Source organism: Puntigrus tetrazona, chromosome 15, assembly GCF_018831695.1.
Source record: "Puntigrus tetrazona isolate hp1 chromosome 15, ASM1883169v1, whole genome shotgun sequence".
NCBI lineage: Eukaryota > Metazoa > Chordata > Actinopteri > Cypriniformes > Cyprinidae > Puntigrus > Puntigrus tetrazona.
In genome coordinates this window covers 9,031,163-9,038,371 of record NC_056713.1, presented here as the reverse complement: position 1 = coordinate 9,038,371, position 7,209 = coordinate 9,031,163, and the positions used below count along the sequence as shown (strand labels likewise).

Sequence of the window (7,209 nt, the reverse complement as noted above, 5' to 3'; positions counted from 1 at the left end):
ATATATACACACAAGTTAAGACTGCTAGGAATATAACTAATACTGAATAAACATCCTATAGAGAAAGGCTATTAAGTGGCAGTCTGGTAATACAAATAAAATAACATGGTATTTTTGAGTTACCATGGTAAATACAGTACTAACATGACCTGTTATTAACACGTGGAAACCGCTTCTGAATAAAATGAATGTCATTCGTTCATGCAAATTCTTCCCAGCTAACACACACAGTACCAGTTATGTGATTTATCGGTACTGTACCTTTATTTCTCACGTGTGCATGCAGCAAACACAGCATAACATCTGACACCCCAGAACCAAAACACTAAACACGCCCCTGTCTATCTATCTATCTATCTATCTATCTATCTATCTATCTATCTATCTAATAAGTGCATATTTCTGTATATCTGTGTGTATTTATGTATATACATGTATATACATTTCATTACAAAAATCACTAGTACCCAATTTAAATATCTTGAATTTACCGTTTATTGAGTGTAACATTAAAAAAATTAAGCTTATCGTATTTTTTGCCTATTTACCTTCTGTTTGTGCTGGATTGAACTGGCCATCACTCCACAGCTGTATATTAAGCATGAAATCTGTTTTTAATAAGATTTTTAATAAGTCAGTTTGTTGCATCGTGCCACATTTTGCATCCTGTGCAAAAGTCGGCCTTTCGGGTCTGGTTAGGGCACGGTATAACACGATACACATCACTGAACCGCAGAGCTTGGGAAAAGAAACGGCCGTATCATTACACATTTGTCGGCCGTGATGAAAATGCGGCTGCACATTTATTACATTTCAGCACTTTTTTTCTGGCCTCCAGCACCTTAAAAATTGCTTCCATTTTTTTTTTTATCCACAGAGCGCAGGGTAACCTATTGATATGCTCATGAAGCCCAGACTGGAGTTAGTTGATAATATTTCCCGTTGGTGTTTGGCAAATACAAGGGTTAAACGCCGTGTTTGGACAAACATGCTTGGCATTTGATGAGTTTTCCTAACTGTCTGGGCACATCCGTCTCTCTTGGGTTGTTGATGTTAATGCTGTCCGTCTCTGGCAGCACTAAGCTAGAAGCATATGCAAATCTACTATCTCTGACTGCAGTTTTATAAGATTATCTGAGGAGTAGCATTTCCATAAACGGATTTTTATTGCAGAACATGATTCAAATGTAGTCTAATGTTCCCTATTAATGTAACTGGCATTCCGGCCAGCAATAACTCACAGGAGCCTCTATAATGACCTGGTTCCTGCCGTTTTACTTCACATGAAACCGCTGACACTGTCCTCCCTTTTCTCCACTCTCTGTCTCTCTCTGCTGCAGGGACTCTTGGCCGTTCCGGCCCTCTTTTAAACTCCAGCCCTCGTTAAGGTAACTCATTGTGACAGGTGGTCATTGTCATTTGTCACTCAAGCCCTGTGTCAGATTCCCTGCCTTTCTCCATGCATTCCCACGGGTCAGTGAAAGTATCATCTGTGTGGCATTTCTCTCGCTTCGTGACGGTGAAAGCATTTGGTGATAGGAGAGTGTAACCCTGTCAAACACCTCATGTCATGGTCCTTCATTCAATCCCACTATGTACTGTACGATCCAAGACCTCTGTGTGCAGCTGTGTCTTTTGCAGAGAACCTTCCCATGTTCACGTGCTCCCTCTAAGATTGTTCGCCGGTGTGCTCACAGAACATGTCTAGCTTTCAGTTCAATACTGGATAGTTTTGTAGTCGTCCAGCAAAACGCTTCACAACTGTTTATTTATGCATAGAGATATAGTTTTTTTTTTATGATTGTAGGCCATTATTCTAATATGCTGATTTGGTGCTCCAAAAATACAGTTCTTAATATTTTTGTCAGGATTTTTTGAAGAATAGATTCTTTAAAAACAACGTTTTGTTTTTTTTGTAACAATGTAAAATTCTTTACTGTCACTTTTCATCAATTTAATGTGCCCTTGCATTTTCTTAAAAAGATCTAACTATATTTTGTTAACTATTATCATATTTTTGTATGTGTATAATATGTAAGGNATTCTAACAAGATCCTCAAGATTGCAACTAAATAGGATATTGTCAGCTATAAAAAAATAAATAACTAATAAGTATTACCTAGACAAAATCACAATCTTTTAAGTTATTAATTAATATTGTGGTACAATTGATTTCTGATTGATTTATAAATTAAATAAAAAGTTAAACTTCTGCTGATTGTCTTACATCTATTTCAAACTACTTCATTGGCATGACCAGACTAGATACAATCCTGGTCCTGAAGGGACTACATCCTGCAGAATTAGTCTCAATTTTGTCCCAATGTACTTGCCTGAAAGATTCCAATAATCCTGAGCTCGGTTACCTTGGTTCAGTTGTGTTTTATTTGGATGGCAGCTAAACTCTGCAGGACAGTGGCCCTCCAGGAGCAAGACTGGACACTGCTGTTATAGATTATAGATGCTCAAAAGCTTGCCTTTCCAGATCAACCACTGGATCAAAGCAGGGATCATTTAGAAAGGCAACGGTTCACAATTCTCTCTCTGTTGTTCTTTCTCTCTCAGAAAAGGGAGCAGCGGAGAGGCTGGTAGAGAAGTTGAGCTCGAGGACTTGCACGAGGACGAACCACCCACCTCTTGAGAGCCTTCATGGATCTTGAAGAGTTCCTCATTGTCCTTCCATCCCTTTGAGCAGAAGATGATCATGACCCAAACTGCTCCACTACACTCCGTTTCCACCGACTTGAGGCTTACCTTGACATTGAACTGGATTCTGCTATTGCTAGTCATGCTTCAGGCTTTTCATCTTTGTGCACAAGAATCACTTTTCCTGCCTATGGTTCTCACGAAACCTGTCCTTGATAATCTGGCGGAAAACAATTTTCTCCTTCATACAGTACAATTTGGATCTTTCCATCCTGGAATTCCTAATAGGCCAGGTTTGTGTGAAAAACAGTGCATAAGACTACAGCATGGACAAAAGATGCTCCTACTTGGTGAGATGTCGATGCCATCATAACTTCTGTACATGTGTAGAAAATAACAGCAATGGCGTCTTGCCTTTTTTTGTATATGTTAATGTGCAATTCTTAACCCTATCCATCGCGGCATGCCTGAAATACGGCCTTCTCCATATAATTGGTTCCATATCTCTGTTGCTTTCCTTTTTTTTTTTTCACACCGTAAAATTTCCTCATTTCATTCAGATACGATATATCAACACACACAGCGTCGTACTGTGAAACAAAGGGGCTTATGTAACTACTAGACACTAAAAGAGGCTCTCGTCTGCACATTCAGTCAAGTCTAGAAAACAGGGCTTTTCTCATACAGCGTGTTTGAGCGCTCGGTATAACCATTATCTGGAACAGGGCTTATTTTCCGTGTTCGTGAATGTCGCAAATACCGCATTCGGATCGCACCGGATGCAGGGCTCTCGCGTCGCAGCGCTTTGTCTCTCCGCAGGAACAGAATGTGTCATTGTTTACCGAGTCTTCACATTCCAAAAGGCCTATTTGTCAGTCAGCAGCGCTAACGGGCCCTCGAACTCACACGCAGGCATGCCACCGAGGCTAGCGAGTGTGCGCCGATGCGGAAAGAGAGGGAGTCACTTTCACTCATAACAGACAAGCCAATTGAGGGAAGGATCTGAATACGGTGTTTAGCCGTGCAGCGAAAGTGAACTGCCATTCAATGTCATCACGGTCCCTCTCGGCCTGTATTAACTCCGTCCAAAACAATACGCCCTTGTTTACATCGGATCGTCTGCCAGGCGAACCCATCATCCCTTGTTTTTGAACCGCGCATTGAAAGTACAAAGAGAGTCCAAATGGACACGTTGACGGTCGAGATATTTAATTACCAGAGTGGAGCACTCATATTAATTCGATTATTATGAAATTGTCACTGTGCGCGTTTCAATTTAAAAAGGACAGTTCACCCAGATATTAAATGGCATTAAATGTCAGTCTGTTTGGATCAACACAAAAACTTGCCTACCACTGTTTTATGAAAATGATATGATGATATATCTGTTCAGAAGCAGAAATACCATATTTACACTGGTATTCTAAGTATTGCACAGTCTTGTGTTTCGGATGCCCAGTCGTCAGGGAGAAAAGGGAAGTCAAACCATGTTTACATGCATTTTTGTATTTAAATGCTCAAATATTATTGGCCATTTTTCAGAGACTACAAACAAAAAGTTGCATAAATCAAATTACATTGAAATTAGTATTCATCATATCAAAAATTTCTCTTTATGTGAACAGGCTTTTACTCTCTTTACTCCCTACTTCTGGAACACAAAATGAGATATTTAGCAGAATGTCCAAGCTGCACTTGTATCCTACCATTTCCCTTTGTTTATATAAAAAGAGCAGCTTTTTCAGGGTGAACTGCCCCTTTAATTCCTTTTACGAGAATAAAAGTGGACTCAATCAGGTCAGCTGCCAATTATTTCCAGTAAACCGGTTACGCAAGGAGCCAGCGCTTACCGATGCCACTCATTTAGAGGACTCATTATTGCTTATATGAAGACGGATTGATAAACCACAGTGAACCACTTTCATTATATTCTCACTAATATCCTGAGCAGATGGTGGTCCATTTTTCTGACTCCTACACATTCTTCCCTTCTTCTCCCTCTCTCTCTCTCTCTCTCTCTCTCTCTCTCTCTCTCTCTTTCTCTCGATGACCCTCTTTTAGGCGTACACTCTTTGTAGATTGCTTCTTACCCAAAAACCGAATTACACAGGAAAACCATTTTCAGTGCCAAACAACTACTGTTTTTTGGGTCTGTTTATATGGAGTATTTGATTAAATGGAGTCTTGTTTCTGTCATGTATTGAGATTCTGTATGTGGTACTCAGGGTCTGGACTCAGCTGTTCGGGGAATACAGAGAGATTGGAGTAGCATATTCTGTGTTCAGGAGCTCTAGGGTGTGTTTATGTGTAGAAATTCATCAAATGGTTTTAAATGGTCCCCAAACGCATTTGTCCATTCTGTCTCAAATGTACAATAGTCTTGTCAGTTACTTCTTGATGTATGCTATGCACCTGTTAGTGTCTTGACGTACGGCATGTCCTTTAACTTATAACCTTTTACAGACTTCCCTCTAGGTTTGTTATTCCTTTTGATATCTGCGTGAGACGAAACGACTAATGTTTAAACCCCTTTAAATTGTTTCCTGCAGGACTTTTGTATAAGCTAAACATATGCAGCAAGCCAATATGCCATACCTCTGTCTGAGCGATCGACTTGAGTGTGAAGGCTTTCTTTTTCCTTTTCCAGGTTTCGGCTCATGTGCAATAGATGAGGTTTGATCATTTGTCTACCCACATTTACAAAGGCTTCTCTCGTTTAGAGGAGGGGAGAAAAATGTGGCCGTTTGTAGCTGCAAAACATTCTTGCTATCAAAGCATTATGCTTTTTTTAATTTCCCTTTCTTGATTTAAAAGTATATCAGAATTGTATATAAATCGTAGAACACTGTCTCACTCATACCCACAGTTCGAACTGCCCAGTTATTTGTGTCAGAGTGCCTGATTTTACTGGTTATTTAAAGACATCTGTATTCTGCTGCATTGATCTGAATGTAAACATAAAAAAAAAAAAAAAACCAGACAAAAAAGAGCATGTCCCGAGAAAGCACTGAATGCAACTCTTACTATGTAAATATGTACCAAAGTATAAAGCATATAAAGATGCTATTTTTTGCATGCTTTTTGTACACATAGACATAATCAAAGACAATAAAAATATCACAGGTGATTCAGGTTTCTTCTTTATCTTTTCTCATTTAGGATTGTATTATTATTTTCAGTTTCCCGTGATAAAAATGAACTCGGAATCAGTCAATGAAATTGACCTAATAATAATACATCCAACAGTAGCTAGTCTTTAAAATAGTTTTCTGTACACAATAAGTCGTTCAATAAAAAAAAGAAACCGTTAAATTGAGGTAAATTCCAACAAATAAAAGCAAGTCATTGTTTTAAATAAAACGTATCAAGATGCCAGTGCAAAGCAGAGAGGTTTTTCTATCGCCCTGAAAGGGTTTTATTTTTTGTGTGAGTTTCAATTATTGGTAACACTTCAGTTTAGGGACCATTTCTCACGATAAGCCAGTTGCTCATGCATATTACTTGCATATCGATTGAACCTTTAGCTCTTATAGTGATGACGAATAATGAATGCCTTATTCTGCATATTCTCTGTATGTTAGAGCCCCAAGAGCCCCTAAACTTAACTACCTTACTAACTATTAATAAGCAGCAATTTAGGAGTTTATTAATAGTGAGAATTTACTCCAAAATGAAGCGAGACCAAACTATTTTGTTAGGTAAGAAGGGACTGCATGAGTGTCCAGAGACCCTCAACTCTTCCTGAGCCGTTTTGCACAATGATTACACAACTGCTTTTTAAACAAATAAATATATGCATGATGACTACTGATTTCACCACTTAAATCAAACGGTCCAGAAGGCCGCGTACGAACAATGAAATACCAGACTTTAGACATAGAGCGCGCTATGTTTCTATGCTCAGTGTTTTGTGAATGAGCAAAAACCAAAGGCCTAAATCACTCAACAGTCTTTAAAGTGCTCCTATTATGGGTTATAAAAGGTTCGTATTTTGGTTTTGGGAGTCCCAAAAGAACTAATTAGCATTTTTATTCAAACCAATACCAAAAGTTTTTCCAGGTCCGCGTGTGCAACAAGTAGTCAACACGAACCAGCTCATGATACCTTTTACAAATTACTTGATTCAATTCAACTCTTTCTTTTGACTTTACACAAGGTGCACTTTCAGATTCATAACTTTGCGTGATGTTTCACTCAGAGCGGGGGTTGGTGAAGGTAGGTGAAGCCCTGCAGAGTTCAGCTCCAACTCGAATTCAAACGCACCTGTCTGTAGCTTCCAAGTAACCGGTCAGACCTTGAATAGCTTGATCAGGTGAGTTTGATTAGCGCTGAAGCAAAACTCTGCAGGGAAAGGTTTTTTTTTTTTTAAATCCATTAAAAGGGGCACTTTAAGAGCTGGTTAGTTTTAAGCTTATACTGTCCGCTGACCGTTTATAGTTTATTTCACACACAAATTAGAGGCTCACAGTTTGACTTGCTACAAAAACCTATTAAAAAACACCTATCAGTACAAAAATAGCTATTTTAAAGCATACAGGATACTGTATCCAGAGCATGGCTTAT

The 7,209-nt window shown here is 38.9% G+C and overlaps 1 long non-coding RNA gene across 1 annotated transcript; it reads left to right on the top strand.

Moving 5' to 3' along the window:
• The first annotated feature begins 43 nt into the window (after positions 1–43).
• LOC122359047 lies at positions 44–5,773 on the top strand. The gene is made up of 2 exons (XR_006252678.1): positions 44–1,388; positions 2,566–5,773. It is a non-coding gene; the product is annotated as an uncharacterized LOC122359047 (long non-coding RNA).
• The last annotated feature ends 1,436 nt before the right edge of the window (positions 5,774–7,209 follow it).